The 17,279-nt window shown below is 38.0% G+C and overlaps 2 pseudogenes; one reads left to right on the top strand and one right to left on the bottom strand.

Annotated features, from left to right (window-relative positions):
• Positions 1 to 354: 354 nt before the first annotated feature.
• LOC125938601 (tubulin alpha-1B chain-like) lies at positions 355 to 1,748 on the top strand (annotated as a pseudogene).
• Positions 1,749 to 10,450: 8,702 nt separating this feature from the next.
• On the bottom strand, positions 10,451 to 10,881 carry LOC125938108 (60S ribosomal protein L23-like; annotated as a pseudogene).
• Between the last annotated feature and the right edge of the window lie 6,398 nt (positions 10,882 to 17,279).

The raw sequence follows: 17,279 nt of genomic DNA on the forward strand, positions 1-17,279 counted from the left end.
AGAAGTAAACAAACAAAAAACTAATACCTGAACATGAGTTTGCTGTCTTAACATTTTTTTTGGAAATGTTGGTTAAAGATTCCTACTCTCCAGATACACTGCTTTCAAATATGATTTTATAAATCTGGTAAGAAGCTTATTTAGGGGCACCTGGCTGGCTCAATCAGAAGAACATTCAACTCTTAATCTAGGAATCGTGAGTTCAGACCTCATGTTCGGTTTAGAGGTGACTTAAAAAAAAAAAAAAAAAAAGAGGCAGTTTCTCTTACACTGATTGCCTGAGTTGTGCTGTAAGAAGCAACAACCTCTCTTCTTCCCCTCTGCTATCTGCTCAGCAGCTGCAAAGCAGCAACTATGCATGAATGCATCTCAATCCACGCTGGCCAGGCTGGCATCGAGATTGGCAATGCCTGCTGGGAGCTCTATTGCTTGTAACATGGCATCCAGCCCAATGGTCAGATGCCAAGTGACAGGACCATTGGGAGAGGAGATGACTCTTTCAACACCTTCTTCAGTGAGACAGATGCTAGCAAGCATGTGTCCATGGCAGTGTTTGTAGACCTGGAACCCACAGCCATTGATGAAGTTTGCACTGGCAACTACCGCCAGCTCTTCCATTCTGAGCAGCTCATCACAGGCAAGGAAGATGCTGCCGATAACTATGCCTGAGGGCCCTGCACCATTGGCAAGGAGATCATTGACCTTGTCTTGGATCGAGTTCAGAAACTTGGCAACCAGTGCACAGGTCCTAGAGCTTCTGGGTTTTCCACAGCTTTGGAGGGGGAACTGGTTCTAGGTTCACCTCCCTGCTGATGGAACATCTCTCTGTCAATTATGGCAAGAAGTCCAAGCTGGGGTTCTCCATTTACCCAGCCCCCCCATGTTTCCACTGTTGTTGTTGAGCCCTACAACTCCGTTCTCACTACCCACACCACCTTGGAGCACTCTGATTCATGTCAGATAATGGGGCCACATCTATGACGTCTGTCGAATAAACCTTGATATTGAATGCCCAAAATACACTAACCTGAATAGGCTGGTAAGCCAAATTGTGTCCTCCATCACTGCTTCCCTCAGATTTGATGGAGCCCTGAATGTTGATCTGACAGAATTCCAGACCAACCTGGTGCCCTATCCCCGCATCTACTTCCCTCTGGCCACATATGCCCCTGTCATCTCGGCTGAGAAAGCCTACCATGAACAGCTTTCTGTAGCAGAGATCACCACCACCAAGACATGCTTTGAACCAGCCAACCAAATGGTGAAACGTGACCCTTGCTATGATAAATACGTGGCTTGCTGCCTGTGGTACTGTGGTGATGTGGTTCCCAAAGATGTCAATGCTGACATTGCCACTATCAAGACCAAGAGTACCACCCAGTTTGTGGACTGGTGACCCATTGACTTCAAAGTTGGCATTAATTACCAGCCGCCCACTGTGGTACCTGATAGAGACCTGGCCAAAGTAAAGTGAGTTGTGTACGTGCTGAACAACACCACAGCCCTTGCTGAGGCCTGGACTCCCCTAGACCAGAAGTTTGACCTAATATATGCCAAGCATGCCTTTGTTCACTGGTATGTGGGTGAGGGCATGGAGGAAGGAGAGTTTTCTGAGGCCCGTGAGGACATGGCTGCCCTTGAGAAGGATTATGAGAAGGTTGGTGTGGATTCTGTTGAAGGAAATGGTGTAGAAGAAGGAGAGGAATACTAAAATTAACAATGTCACAAGGTGCTGCTGTTACAGGGAAGCTTATTCTGTTTTGAATATTGGGAAGTTGTGCTCTGAACAGTTAATTTTTATGTAGCAGTGTATATTCTCATATCCAATTACTGACCTATGCTTTAAAACACAACACTTTGTTATAGATCCAAGCTGTCCATTTCTCTGATGAATTTGAATAAAGAATTCCCTGTCTTAAATGAAAAATAAAGAATGCTTATTTATTTTGAATTCATAAAATTATCTGCCCCAAATAGTGGTGTTAACTACATGAAGCATAAAATGACTTTGACTTGGTAAACATTTTGTCTTATTGCATATGTAGTTCATTACTTTTAAAAATTGTAACTATTTCCCTGTGCTATCACTAAACTGAAATTTTAGAGTGACAAATGTAAGGGGAATTAGGTAGAATAATTCCCCTTATAGGGATTGGAGCAGTTATTAGTTGTTACACAATATTATAGTATTTTTTAGTAACATTAACTTATAAAATTTTTGTCTTATAGCCTTCTACTTAAAATTCCTTTGGAATCACAGAAAATGAAAACAATGACGCAACGAATACAAAATGAAGGCTTGTGTTTAATTAAGGGATCTTCCTATTGTGCTTTTTTGGCCTTTGAAGAACACTGTATTACATTCTTTTAAAAAAAGAAAGCAAGAAGAAATGGAAGGGGAAGGAAAGAAAAGAAAAGAAATCTGGTATAGCACAAACTAATAATATTAGAAAAATAAGTAAGACCTGAATCTAACCTTGTCAGAACCCATTGTCTGCTGGGAGAGTAAGATAGCTAAAGCTTCACAATGAAAAGTGGTGAACGTGTTTTCCACTGCCATGGTAACCACAGATTTGGAGCCCAACCTCCAGAGAAAGTTCAGGAGGACATCCTTAACTTCTGATGCCAAAATTTTGGAATGTTTTTTTCCGAGTGAGCATGAGGAGAGCACTTTAATAAGTTTCAGCTATGCTCTCAATTTGTATGCTTTTGAACATTTAGGTTCCACTCGGTATTTTGTAATTATAGGTATAAAACCTTTTCATGTCCACTAAAACAGGTACTAGATTGAATGCAATTGAGAGTTAAGTGTTTTAAGCCAATTAACAAAGGTGTTTTTTTTTTTAAAGATTCTTTATTCTTTTGGTTTAATTATCTCAAGCTGAGATTGCAAAATAATTTCTGTAGTTGTAACTTACCAAATCTCAAATAGGACATTGATGCAATTAATAATGTTGCAATATCTTTTCTCTTCTAAATATATGGCATATACCTGGATTTTAGAGTTACAAAGTCTTGCATTTGGAGCCTTGCTTCATTACTAATAAGCTATTTAAACTGGAAGTTTATTTCATTTTAATTTTTTAAAGTTTATTTATTTATTTTGAGAAAGAGATACACAGAGAGAAAAACCTGGGGGAGGGGCAGAGACAGAGGAGAGGGAGAGAATCCCAAGTAGGGTCCCTCCACACTGTCAGTGCAGAGCCTGATGCGGGGCTCAAACTCACAAACTGTGAAATCATGACCTGAACTGAAACGGAGAGTCAGATGCTTAACCAACTGAGCCACCCAGGTGCCCCTGATCTGGAAGGTTATTAAACTCTATGAGTCTTAGTTTCTTCATCTCTAAACTAGGGATAATAGCAACTGTTTGTGCTTATTTCAGCACCTCAGACGTAGAAGGCACTGAATAAATCATTACAACCTGGTTGCCCTTTCCTTAAAGCTCATCCATAATTGAGTAGTCCAAGCAATGGTGTCTGGTTTTGAGGACCTAGAGTGTGATTTGCAAAATTTGTTTTTACTCTTCTTACAAACTAATAAGTTAGTATGTTACTGTTTTGTGGATCCTGGCCCAAAACACAAGACTAATGGATTAGAAAGAAAGGACTTTGTTCTTTACAGCACAGTAAGCTGCATGAGCTCTGGGTGGATGCTATGCATGCAGTGAGTTTCCACTGAGGCTGAGGAATACTGAGCATAAGGAATTCATCACTTTTATAGTAAGCAGTAAGCAAACCTACTCTTTGTCTGGGGGAGACATTACCTCATTCTTCAGGGTTACTCACTGCAAACACAACCCTGAGAAATGTCCCAGGGAAGGAACAGAAAGAGCCTTGCATTTCTGGCATACCCAGCAAGAATGTACATGGATGCTCAAGGCTCGTGGTGAATTGCCTGTCCACTCCTACCTACCTCATAGGTGAGATTGTTCTTTTTTTAAATATTTTTTAATGTTTATTTTTGAAAGAGGGAGAGTGAGAGAGAGAGAGAGAACAAGTGGGGGAGGGACAGAGAGAGAGAGGGAGACACAGAATCGGAAGCAGGCTCCTGGCTCTGAGCTGTCAACACAGAGCCCAATGCAGGGCTCAAATCCACGAACCGCGAGATCATGACCTGACCTGAAGTTGGACTCTCAACCGACTGAGCCACCCAGACGCCCTGAGATTGTTATTAAAATACAGATTGAGAGGGGCTTTGAGCTAATTTTTAAAAATTAGCAAATGTGACAACTCATAGAATTTAGCATGATACCTGACACAGTGTTTAAATGAATAAATTAATGAATAAGTGAGAAATATGCCCACGAAAATATAAGTATATGTATTAAGTTGGCTTTTGTTGTAATTTTATTTTAAAACTAAAATAAATGTTAAATGGATACAAACTTGTAAATTAAAGTAAAACTATGTATCTTGATTATGGCTGTATTTTATAAAACCATGAGATAGCCAGAGTCCTACTAGGAAATGTAGAAATCTATCTGTGAGAGATAATAACAGAAATAAAAGGGGACTTGGCTGTTTGAACAGATAAATGGCCAGAATTGACAACATCAAAGTAAATATATTCATAATTATTGAATTTGGTAATTATTGTTAACTGTCTTCAGCTATTTAAATTGTAATTTAGAGAAAGGAGTAAATACAATGAGTAACTGACCGAATATACGATATTAGAAAGTCCATAGGGCTACTCAAAACCCATAGGGCTACTCTACTAATCAGTTTTAACTCGGCGGAGCTACCTTACCTAGATATACTTTTTGGCTTTCACACCACACCACTTCTTTTTATTGTTTCAAAGCCAAGCTTCTATATCATAAGACAGCTGCTTAATTGAAACTCAAAATATCTTTGGACAACAATTCTTAACATGCTCTGATGAATTTCAGTTCTGCCTTTCTATAAAGTGCAAAATGTGGAGGGTATGCTCAATAGCTTTTGTCACCCTAAGAACAGCAGGGTATAAATTAAACAATCCATGCAGTGAGAGCAGACACTGCCCTCCACACTTAAAGTCCACACTTACAATTTCCAAAATCCTCTGAAATATTGAATGCAACTAATTGCACCATAAAATATGAAAGCTTTAACCACGTTTGAAAGGTAAAGAAAGTTGAGCCATTACCAGAAAGGAAATCTTACAGATAAGTGAGCAAAAACCTGCAAGGAGTCGAGTTCTTACTAGTCAGATCATCCTGAGTCTATTGCAGATGGGCACTAAGGCTACCTTCTCATGGTCTCTCTCTCTCTTCCTCTCCTCCCTTAAGATCCTTGTACAGTCCTTCACCCCTTCCCACCTTCTCCCTCCCCAGTCTCACCATCCTACGTCCTTTTCCCCATTCTCTGACTCAAAGTCCTTCTGATTCTGACAAACTAACTGAGCTAGAGAATGAGAAAAGAAAGTGAGGGTGGGAGGTTTGTGGGCACTACAGGCTATCAAACCCTACGCACAATGGAGAAGAGGGAAAATTGAATACCTTGAGATGAAAATCATGAAAACAACAAATCTTTCCCTTAATACAGAATCTAGTATTAGTCTACTAATTACTAATCTAGTAATTTTGCCAAAGAGTAGTATTTTTTTCTCCTACCTTGTTCTTTTTATAGTATCCCTGCTTTGGGTAAGCCACGTCTCCAGCAGAGTTGTGGGTAACTAGCCTGTCCTAGAAAAAGAATGGGAGGAAATAGAGTCTTTTGCCAAGAATACATGTTACTTTTGCACGTGGTTGGTTTATTAGCAGCATCACATAATATTTTCTTATCTCATAACTCATATTTGTCCACCCCAGTGATAGACCTTACCTTGATTTCTGAGTGTCATGGAGCACATAATGCAAACACAGCTGCTAAATTGCTCTCTTTATTATCTCCTGGATCATCTTTCCCTTACTTTTGATATCATACCCAATTTTTACCACCTGATGGTACTTATCAATTTCCCTCATATAAAAAAGGTATGTATACACACATCCTTCATATTCTCTGCTAGACTGTAAGCTAAGAACAAGTTGTATTTTTAATTTTTTATAAGCCCACCACTTGACATCTGATCAATATTAAGAACATATAAATAAAGAAATATTGGTTGAAAAAGAGGGTGAATAAACATTCTCTTTCTTTCTACAACTCTGTGATGACTGCTTTGGTTTCTCTTTCATTTGGCATCTTTAACTCTTTAGTAGTTTTACTGTATGGCTCTTGCTATAATGCCTCCATCATCTTAACTTTCTAAGGCTATGAGATCTTCTCTGTGCTACCTTTATAACTGCTGTGATATGATGACACACTTTCATAGCTTTGTACTATATTTTTAATGTCATCTCTTATGAACATAAAATGAATTCTATGCAGACACATGGCAGAAGAGGCCATTTACAAAAGAGCTCTATTTTGTTATTTGCAATCTTCCCAAGTATGACCATAGTTTAATACTTAAGTTGAGAGGAAGCTGTCTTTCAGTTATGAGACATTTTATTAAATGTGACTGAGTGGGAAGTTTGGGAGGAAGCGATGAGTTTAAATTTAAAGAAAAACTTATTATGCACTTATTAAGTAAATGTTTAAAACAGAAAATACTCTGCTGCTCTGCCCCCAGTCCTTCTAATAATTATCTTTATAGCTCCATAACTCTAAATAGTTCATTACTTCGAGATTTATCATCTTTGTTTAATATGCACTACATCTTGACCCCTAATACAAATTACTTATCATACTAATTTTCCCATCCATACCTTCTGCCAAATTAAGTTGTTGCTTTATTTCCATTATTGATCCACCATTACTAGGTAAACATGGGTAAGTTACTTAACCCTCTGTTGCCTCTGTTTTACTGACTCCCAAATAAAATCTGAGTACTTCATGTAATTGCTGTGGAAATTAAATGAGTTAATACATATGTAAAGAACTGTGTTTAGCACACAGTAAATATTATATAAGTAATGACTTCTTGTTGCTGTTTTCCTTCAAATGGTTACATTTATAATTAACATTATATTCTGAAATATTGACTTCTCATTCCATCAGTTTAGAAAATATATACTGGCTCCCTACTCAATGAGCTATTCTTGCATTTTACTCCATCTGGCCTCTGATTTTGCCCTTCCAAGTGTATAGGAATTAAAATAATTAATTTAATTAAATGTGTTAATTTAATCCAATAATTAATTCTGCTTTGTAACCAATTGAGGTTTCTGTGTTTTGTAAGGAATGATCTTAAAAATTGAACCCCTCCCCGCAAAAGACAGCATTTACATTATGGTAATGATGTGAACACTGTTTACTAAATAGTAAACTAGATGATATACATCTTTATAAGTCCAAAATCATTACCATGCACCAATCAAAAAATGATATTCCACACATTGATAAAATATTTCCTCTTCTCACATTCAATCATATATTCAAATCATTCCATATTTTAGTTTACTATATTTAAACTTGTTTTATTTTGTTTGGGGGGGGATTGTGATTCTGTTTTTTTTTTTCTTTTTGTTTTGTTTTGTTTTGTTTTTTTAGAGAGAGTGCAAGTGAGTGAGAGAGAAGGAGAGAATCTTTTTTTTTTTTTTTTAATGTTTATTTCTTAATTTTGAGAGATAGCATGCGTGCCTGAGCAGGGGAGGGTCAGAGAGAGAGAGGAAGAGAGAGAATCCCAAGCAGGCTCCACTGTCAGTGCAGAGCCCCACAGAGGGCTCAATTCCACAACCCTGGGATCATGCCCTGGGCAGAAACCAAGAATCAGCACTCAACCGACTGAGCCACCCAGGCACCCCTAAACCATTGTTTCTTTTTTTTTTTTTAATTTATTTTTTAAACATTTATTTATTTTTGAGACAGAGAGAGACAGAGCATGAACAGGGGAGGGTCGGAGAGAGGGAGACACAGAATCTGAAACAGGCTCCAGGCTCTGAGCTGTCAGCACAGAGCCCGACGCGGGGCTCGAACTCACAGACCGCGAGATCACGACCTGAGCCGAAGTCCGCCGCTTAACCGACTGAGCCACCCAGGCGCCCCTAAACCATTGTTTCTCATAAGGCTCTTACTTTTCACTGTTATTTCTAATTGCTTTCCTTTTGCCTTGCTGGTAAAAGAAACATAACCTTCCACTGTATGCTGTAGATTACCCACCTTGTACGTACTACTATCTGTTGTATTACTATCCCAGGAATCTTCTGATTTCCTGCTTCCATCTGGACAAACTTTGTCTTGATTTTCCTATGGCTTAGTTTCATTGTTTTAATGCTTTCCACATCTTTCACTTTATTCCTTGTTTTGCTAAAGTACATATTCAAGTAACGTCCTCAAAAAAAGATGATTGGGAGGTAAACTTCTGAGGTCTTGCATGTCTGAAAATGTATTCTTTGCCCTCATAATTGTCTGATAATTTAACTGGACATGAAATACTGAAATTTAACTGGACATAAAATACTGAGTCCAAAATCATTTCCCCCAGAAGTTTATAAACGTATTTCTTTATTATTTGCTCATATCCAGTGCTGCTAATTAGAAGACAGATCCCAGCTGGATACTCATTACTCTGTTAGTGAACCTGGATTTTCTTTGTGGAGGCTTTTAGAATTTTATCTTTCTTCTTGGTAAATTGAAATATAAAGAGGACATATGTGTATGTAATTATATATATAACTTTGTATTATATACATATTATATATTCTATACATAATATAGATTATATATAATATATATATTATATACATGTAGCTTACTCAATTCTTCATAGGTATTTTCTATTTAAAACTTTGTTTTCAGGGGCACCTGGGTGGCTTATTTGGTTGAGTGTCCATATTTTGATTTCGGCTCAGGTCATGATCTCAGTTTGTTAGATGGAGCTTTGAGTCCTGAGTGTTTGGTGCTGACAGCATGGAGCCTGATTGGAATTCTGTCTCTCGTCTCTTTCTCTCCTCTCTTTCTGTATGCCTCTCACCCTACTCACGCACACACTCTCTCTCTCTCAAAGTAAATTAGCATTTAAATAAATAAATAAAACAAAAACTTTGTTTTCAGTCCCCAAACATTTCTTTTCTTTTATAATTTCCTCCACCCTAATTCTTCAATTCTCTTTTTCAGAAATATAGGTTTGTCAAATGTTGGAGTTCTTGGAATGAGCCTCTAAATACCATCTTTCCATCTTTATCTTTTTCCTTCTCATTCTGGGAGACTTTCTTGCAGTCCTTCTACTGACTTTTTAAAAATAATTTTTTTTTCAAAAGTTTTTGTGTCTTCTGATTATTTTTCATAGTTTCTGGCATAGTCCATAGTAGTTTTATGAATAAAATATCATTTTGAAATTTTCAGAGAGTACAGACCCAATTTTTAAAATGTTTATTTGTTTGTTTATTTTGAGAAAGAGAGAGCACGCTCTCAAGTGGGTGGAGGGGGAAAGAGAGGAAGAGAGAGAGAGAGAGAGAGAGAATCCCAAGCAGGCTCCGAATGAGCCACCAGGCGCCCCCATACCCAAGTTTTATTAGTGTTATAGGTTCTCTATCACAAACTGGCTCTGTTTTTGCCAGCTTTTCTGTTTGTTTGTTTGTTTGTTTGTTCATCTTGCCCTTTTGCATTTAGACTGTTAATTTTCTTCATATTTCTGGGATATATATTTGTCCTTTTATATTTATAAAAGAGTAGATTGATTTATACACGCTTGCATGGGTTTCTACTGCTGTGTGCTGTTTCTCCAGTAGGCCTGACTAGTATATGCAGATGAGTTAAAGGTATTCGTTGGCCAACTTTATTTAGGCTTTTCACATAGAGAGCAAGAAGACAGTTTGGAGAACCACTAAAGAGTCAAGAGTGGGGAGGGGGTTACTTTGCTCTGGGATAGAACTCTTATACTAGAAGCCTTGGACCTCCTTAGGAAGTTCTTTAAATTTCTTTAGAAAACTGCCTCCACTCAGCCCTACTGGTAAATTCAGGGCTTTTAATTACTCTGTTCCTACAGGGAGAGTAAAGTCAGGACAAACTGAACAGCTATTTCAGAAGTGAACTTACAACTATCCTGACAGAACATGCCAATTCCACAACTAGAGCCTCTCTAGTTTCCACTGGAAAGTTCAGATTCCATCACACTATAGTTTTCTATTCCTTGTAAAGCTTCTCCAAGTATCATTTGTCAAGAAACTACCAAACATTTTCCATCTTTCAGAAGTTCATTGAAAACTCTGGTTAAGTAATCAACCACTTTCCCATTTTATTTACTGTTATGCATTTCTTTACTGTCATTTAGTTGATGATAATGGAGGGGGGGAGGAGCATTAAATAAGTGTAATCAGTCTATTATCTTTATTTACTCATTTTACAAATATTTACTGAGTGTATATCAGGTGTCAGTATTAACATAAAATTGGTTTGTTGGGCTGTAGATTTTCTCACTCTTGGAAGGCCATTTTTGGGGGAGCAAATCATTTTTAATTTTTTAAAAAAAATATACCAAAGAGTCATGCAATGCTGCCAGCATTGGATACAATCCTGGGCCACAAGTCCACACACTCCTTTGAGACTGGTTTTGCGACAGCAGAACCTTTCATTTTGTCTTTATGGTTTGCTATGAACTCCACATCCTTTTCAAAAAAAAAAAAAGAAACACACCATCTTTTCTCTGGTATGACTTTCATTGTTGAATTACCACTGTAAAATGTACCTTCTTTCTGAGGTCTAGTTTGCCTTTCTTCACTGTGGCTATCGCCATGTCACCCACACCAGCAGCAGGAAGTCTATTGAGTCATCCTTTGATCCCCTTCACAAAGATGATACACAGATTTTTGGCTCCTTTGTTGTCAGCACAGCTGATCACAGCTCCTACCAGAAGACCCAGGGAAATCTGGAACTTTGCACCCAAAGACCCATCATGTCCTTGCTTTGACATCTTGAATGCAGCCCAGGGGCATTTTTTCTTCTTATTTCATGTGTGTGAGACACAAAGAGTCCTGTAGCCTACCTCCTAACCACAGCTCCCTTGAAGAAAAACTCAATGGAGCTGATTAACTCTCTGTCTGAACCAGCTGCCAAACTCTCTCTCTCCCTTCTACCTTTCCTTTAGGTGTTTGTTACCTTTCTAAAACCCTGCCCTTCCTTTCCAGTCTGGCTTCCACATATTCTTAAAAATATGGAATAAATAGCAAGCTATTGAAAATAATTATTAGGCCAAATTTGAAGGAAAAAGCAAAAATCTACAGAGTTACTCTAAAAAGGAAGCTGCTTTTGGCCAAAAACATTTCCCAAGATCAAGAGTGAGAGTAGAATTTGACATTTTTATGGACTGCATGGCAGATAAATCCACCAGTTCTGGAACAAGGGTTTGGAGGTTGTGCTGTGCTCTAAAGGATCATCCCTGCAATAAACAGGGACTTCTTTCAAACTGAGAAAGAGCCCATGTAGAATTATAGCCCAGTCAGATTCCCTGGTAAGTCCAGAAAAAGTCAAGACATGAACTTGAGCAGGACTTATAACATGCCTGCACACAAATACTAATTTTTCTGGAAGAACATAACTTCAAAGTATTTTATTTTCAAACATAATGCCCAGGAACCATACGTAACCAAGCACCTCAAAAAATTAACTGCCATGAGCAAGAAGCAGATCCTCAGAGAATTCAGATATTGGAATTACCACATGGAGACTCTAAAAACATGATACTGACCATTTAAAGGAATGAATACAGAATCAAAGATATCTTCAGAGAGTAGAAAACTGTAAAAAGTGATACCTGGGGTTAGGTCAGTATGGAAGATAGGGCAGCCTTTTAGGACGAGACAAGTTCAGGGTCCCCATACTACTTCGCCATCTTAATTCCATCCTAGAGCAGCCTTTTAATCTTGAGAACCTAACAAGAGAGGTACTAGACCCCTAAGGGGCTTAGAAAATAATAGATATTAGCAAGAGCTGGCAGAATCTGAACACTTACTATATGTCAGATATTTTAGTCTGTTAGGGCTGCCAAAGCAAAATACCACAGATGGGGTGACTTAAACAACAGCAATTAATTTCCCACAGTCTGGAAGATGGAAATCCAGGATTAAGGTGTCAGCTGGATTGGTTTCTCCTAAGACCTCACTCCTTGGCTTGCAGATGTTTGCCTTCTGTCTGTGTCTTCACATGGCCTTTTCTTTGTGCTCTTGCATTTCTGGGGATTCTTCCTCTTCTTATAAAGACTCAGTCATAGTGGATTAGGGTCCCATCCTTATTACTTCATTTAACCTTAATTCTCTCTTTAAAGACCTTAATCAAATACAGTCCCATTGAAAGTTTGGGCTTCAATGTCTGAATTTTGTTAAGAGAAAATATTTGCTAACTTTAAGAAGAATGTTATATCAATTTTTAGCTAACAAATGTTAATTAAAAAGTGAATAATATGGGGTGTCTGGGTGGCTCAGTCAGTTCAGCGTCCAACTCTTTGTTTTGGTTTAGGTCAAGATCTCATGGTTTTTGAGTGCGAGTCCCTCATTGGGATCCACACTGACAGAGCAGAGCCTGCTTTAGATTCTTCCTCTCTCTTCTCTCTCTGTCCCTCACCCAATCGTGCTTTCTCTCTTACTCAAAATAAATAAATAAACTTTTAAAAATGTGAATAATAATAAATAATAAAGATTGCATTTTATCATCATCATAGTTGTAATCTTTGTAGAACTTTGGTAGAACCATTTGACATATTAGAATTCATAGCATCAAACAAAATAATCTTCAAGAATTGAATTTTACTTTTAGCTATTTAATTTGATTTATATTAAAAAATCTTTGAAGAAAAAAAACGCTTTGGAGAATTTTTTATTTCTGTGAGGCAGAATTAAACAGGATATTAATTTTGTCAACTCAGTTTTGGAGTTGCTTGTTTACAAACTATTCAAGCAAGATGGAATATCTGGTAGTACATATATAAAAGGCTGATGGAACCAAATAAAGCCTTTCTCATACTTTTCAGATTAAAATACAAGCATAGCAAGGTTTACTAACACCCACTAATTGCCTGTAGAAGAAGTTCATTTGCTGCTGAAGAAATAAAATGATGTTCCTGGAGAAGGCAAGCCTTTCTCACATGATACCTAGTGTAAAGATCCTCTTGTCATTTAACTCCAAGAAGATTCTGGAATTGGTATGCTTGTCATGAATGCTGAGAAGGAAATGGAAATTCAATGGTGATTCTGTTTTCCTTAAAACCAAATCCATTTCCATTGCCACAGTTTTAAATCCAAAGAATACAGACCAAATTTTTGTGGAAAGGAAGTAGTTCACAAAAATATATTTTTCAAATGTGTATCTGTAAAAGAAAACTTTTTTTAATTCACTTTTTATCCTAAAACTTTTCAAATACACATAAGAAAGAAACAGTAGAAGAAACCCTTTAGAACTGGTCACCTAAAATCTACAATTACTAGCATGTTACTACTCTTATCTAATCTCCATTCACTAACTTTTAAATCTATTTATATTTTCTAGAGTCTTTTAAATAAAATTCCAGGGGCTCCTGGCTAGCTCAGGAAGTAGAGCATGTGACTCTTTATCTCAAAGTCATGAGTTCAAGCCCCACACTGGGTGTGGAGCCCACTTAAAATAAATAAATAAATAAATAAATAAATAAATAAATAAATAAATTTCCAGATATCATATGGTTTCACCCATATGAATTTCCACATGTGTCTCTAAAAAATAAGGATTCTTTAAAAATACCAGTCAGTTGAGTGTCCAACTTCAGTTCAGGTCATGATCTCATGGTTTGTGGGTTCAAGCCCTGTATTGAGCTCTATGCTGACAGCTCAGAGCCTGGAGCCTGCCTCAGATTCTGTGTCTTCCTCTCTCTGCCCCTCCCCTGCTTGTATTCTCTTTCTCTAAAAAAGAAAAAAAATTATCATACTTATATTTTTAAATTTCATGAACACCCAGTATGTGTTCAATTTTCACCAATTACCTTAAAAGTCTTTTTTGTGGCTCAGTTATTAGTTTGTTCAACCATTTATTAGCTTGTTCAAATCAGAATCTAAATAAGGGGAAGCCTGGGTGACTCTGTTGGTTAAGCGTCCAACTCTTGATTTCTGCTCAGGTCATGATCTCATGGGTTCATGAGTTTGAACCCTTCATCAGGCTCTGCGCTGACAGCGTGGAAGCTGCTTGGGATTCTCTGTCTCCCTCTCTGCCCTTCCCGTGCTCTCTGTGTCTCTAAACAAACAAACAAATTAAAAAAATACAAACCTGTGACACTTAAGGTACCAACAAAAAACCACATTACCTGAAGATAGGTGCCAAAACTGTTTATGTTCTACTCCAGGCATGGAGGAATGCTCTTCTCCCCCTTCTACACCACACTTAGTCTTATGGATACCAAAGAAGCAGTGCTTTGTATCTTCACATTTTATGAACTCCTTCATTGAAAACAACTCCTTTGGCTTCTGCCTGTGGAAGCATTGGGACAGAATTATACTCTCCTTGGCTCATGAGACAATATACTGTTCAGACTCCACTCTTTTTGACCCCTGGCCTGGGGGATGTTGGAGTGGGGTGATTGTGGCACTGATGGGATAAAGACAGAGGAAAGCATGACTGTGAGACACAACAAAAATCCTTTTGTAGAGGCCAGTCTTTCTGCAAATCCATTCCTGGCATATTTAAGTCATCAAGTCATGGAATGTTTATTTTTTTTTTAAGTTTATTTGCTTATTTTGAGAGAGAGAGAGAGAGGAAGAGAGAGAGAGAGAGAACGAGTGGGAGAGGGGCAGAGAAAGAAGGAGAAGGAGAATCCTAAGCAGGCTCTGCACCAGCAGCATGGAGCCCAACGTGGGGCTTGGACTCACAGACTGTGAGTTCATGACCTGAGCCGAAACCAAGAGTCAGACGCTTAACTGAGCCACCAGGCGCCGCCATAGAAAATCTATTAAATTACTACTATGAGCCAAATATTGTGCTGAGGGCTAGGGATAAAGATTTGAGCAGTATATAGTCTCTGCTCTTTTGAAACCTACAATCCAGGATAGAGAAGGAACATTAAACATTTAGTAAACACATGCGTAATAAAATAATTACAAGTGGGCACAGTTAGAAAAAAGTTGAGGGGTGCCCAAGAGAAAATAATGGAGGGTCTGTGGTATAGGGAGTTAGAGGAGGTTTCCTGAAGTGATGTTTGAGCTATAACCAAAAAACTGTGTAGTTTCATGATTCCATTTACATGAAATGTCCAGAATAAAGAAATCTAGAGACAGAAAAATCAGATTAATGAAAGTGATTACTGGGTGCTTAGGACTGTGGGAGGATGGGAGTTCAGTGGTGATGGCTAAAAGATATGAGATGACTCTTTGAAATGATCTAAATCTTCTAAAACTGATTGTGGTATGGTATGCAACTGTGAATGTGCTAAAAACTATTGAATTGTATACTTTAAATGGGCTAATTGTGTGATATGTGAATTACATCTCAATAAACCTGTTACCAAAAAACAAAACAAAAAAAACACAAAACAGATCATGTCATTCCTTGCATAACAAATTCCCCAGTGGCATCTACTTTTGTTTGTAATACGTTCTAAATTCCCTGCTTTAGCCTACCAGGTTCGTGCCAATCTGTTGGCTTTCTGTCTTGCACCGTATGCTCTATTCACACTAGCCTTTTCTGTTTCTAGAGCATCCAAAATTCATTACTATCACAGTCTTGAATTAACATTTTTGTTCTCTAGAGCTCCTTAGTTGTGACCTCCTTAGTTGTCTGTTGTCACACAGTCTCATCCCCTTACTTTCTCTAGTCTTGTGAAATCGTTTTCCCTGGTCCCCCCTTCCAACTTTCCAATATGGGCTCTGAATTCCAACTTGGGATCAGTAAAGTTTTCGACATATTTCTTTTTTAATTTAAACAAATTATGTTTCTTAAATAATCTGTACACCCAGCATGGGGCTTCGACTCACAACTCCGAGATCAAGAGTTGCACGGTCTACCAACTAAGCCAACCAGGAGCTCCCCTCCCCTTTTTAAAAGTTTCCTACATATTTCCATTGATGGGACTACATGAGAGAAGTTTTCTCATAAAGCCTGGATGCTTCTAGCAAATGCTACACTTTCTTGAGGTTCTGTCTCTGTACACATCAAGTTGTTTATAATATCTTGTAACTCTGTTCTTCAGCAATAATTTTGATTCAAACATAAATTATAAACAAGTTATTAGCTTTTGGCGCTATAATTTGAAAAAGTTATAAATGGCCAACCTAGCCTAGGAATGTTAGGACTGGTCCCTACATGACTACATTTAGTCCCATAAGAAAGGTCTCTCAGACCTCATTCCAAGGCAGTCTTGCCTCATGGACCTATGTTCTGTTGTTGCTGTAATTTGCTGAGCTTCCTTTTGAACTTGCTTCTCCACTGATGGAGTGAGTGACATAGACTTAGTGCATCTTGGGAAACTGCAATGTACAGAAATGACTACCACCCCCTTCTTTATCTTGTGCTTGGTGTGTAGAGAGCTGTAAACCTTCCTGTGCTTTTGGGCTATGTACTTACCCTTTTGCCTTCCCACTGTGACCGGGCCTAGTGTAGGCAGCATAAAACTTAATCTTCTCTTAATCGCACCTGATGAATCTGGTTCTGTATGTACTCAGAGTACAAATAACAACTCTAGCAACTGGGAGATCAGTTTCTAATTGGTTGAAAGTTATAGTTAACTGCCTCTTAGCAGATACCTTTCACTGTCATTGACTTAACTGAAATTTGATATTCCCTGAGAACCTTATTTGCTCTGCAACCCTCCCAAGTAGAGGCTATATATTTTTCACACCCCTCTTACCTTAAACTAGGCTTTCCTTTCCTCAACTGCAGCTTCTTCTAGATCATTCATCTCTCTCCCTTCTAGGGAAACAAACAACAACAGACTGCTACCATTCTATCCCCCTCCTTGTTGTCATCATCTATCTCTTCCTAGTCTTTTCATGGTGGCTTTAGCTTCTAGCTCACCTTCTGCACTCATACCATCATATAATTTTCATGATGTCAGTTTTCATGTGAAGGACTCATTTAATACACTGAAGTCTCAAATCCTTGACACTCACTTTCACTTCACCTTAACTATTCATTTCTGTAGTCATATCTGAAAACTTGTCATCATCTAAAATTATACCACTTCCAAGAGACTTGATTTCAGAAATCCTCAATCTAGACACCAGCCTTGCTTTCCAAAACTTTACTTTACTATCCATAGTAACATAATTTTTCTATCTCACTCAGATGCCAAACTATTGAACCCCACTAGTTTCTCATTATCTATCATCTTCTTCTTGTCTTTATTTCCTGTGTCCC

Source organism: Panthera uncia, assembly GCF_023721935.1.
Source record: "Panthera uncia isolate 11264 chromosome B2 unlocalized genomic scaffold, Puncia_PCG_1.0 HiC_scaffold_24, whole genome shotgun sequence".
Taxonomy (NCBI): domain Eukaryota; kingdom Metazoa; phylum Chordata; class Mammalia; order Carnivora; family Felidae; genus Panthera; species Panthera uncia.